General features: G+C 56.7%; 1 protein-coding gene across 1 annotated transcript in view; it reads left to right on the top strand.

Moving 5' to 3' along the window:
• MAU2 (MAU2 sister chromatid cohesion factor) overlaps positions 1 to 462 on the top strand; it is a gene marked incomplete at its 5' end in the record, with an annotated part of 12291 nt that overhangs the window by 5457 nt on the left and 6372 nt on the right. The window lies entirely within an intron of this gene.

Here is a 462-nt window from a genome sequence, read left to right on the forward strand (position 1 = left end):
GGGGGAAGTTCAGCCTGCTAAAAAAACCGTCATTGCTTCTGGCTCATCAAACTCGTCACGAGCCCGTACCCCGTGGAAGGTTTTGGTTCCCGTTTTTCTCTTGCGTGCCAACTCAAGTTCTGGAGCGCATCAGGAGAGATCTGTGACTTGGTTTGCAGCTGGTGCCACCATATGGTGGAGCTGCTGCAGAGCAGATAACTCCAAACCAGCGTGGGCTGTGTGGGAGGAGAGTGTGTGGAGCAGCGGGTGGGCCCGTCACGAGCCCGTACCCCGTGGAAGGTTTTGGTTCCCGTTTTTCTCTTGCGTGCCAACTCAAGTTCTGGAGCGCATCAGGAGAGATCTGTGACTTGGTTTGCAGCTGGTGCCACCATATGGTGGAGCTGCTGCAGAGCAGATAACTCCAAACCAGCGTGGGCTGTGTGGGAGGAGAGTGTGTGGAGCAGCGGGTGGGCCCTGCCTTGA

Source organism: Buceros rhinoceros, unplaced genomic scaffold (genome assembly GCF_000710305.1).
Source record: "Buceros rhinoceros silvestris isolate BGI_N320 unplaced genomic scaffold, ASM71030v1 scaffold33551, whole genome shotgun sequence".
In the NCBI taxonomy this organism is placed as follows: Eukaryota; Metazoa; Chordata; class Aves; order Bucerotiformes; family Bucerotidae; genus Buceros; species Buceros rhinoceros.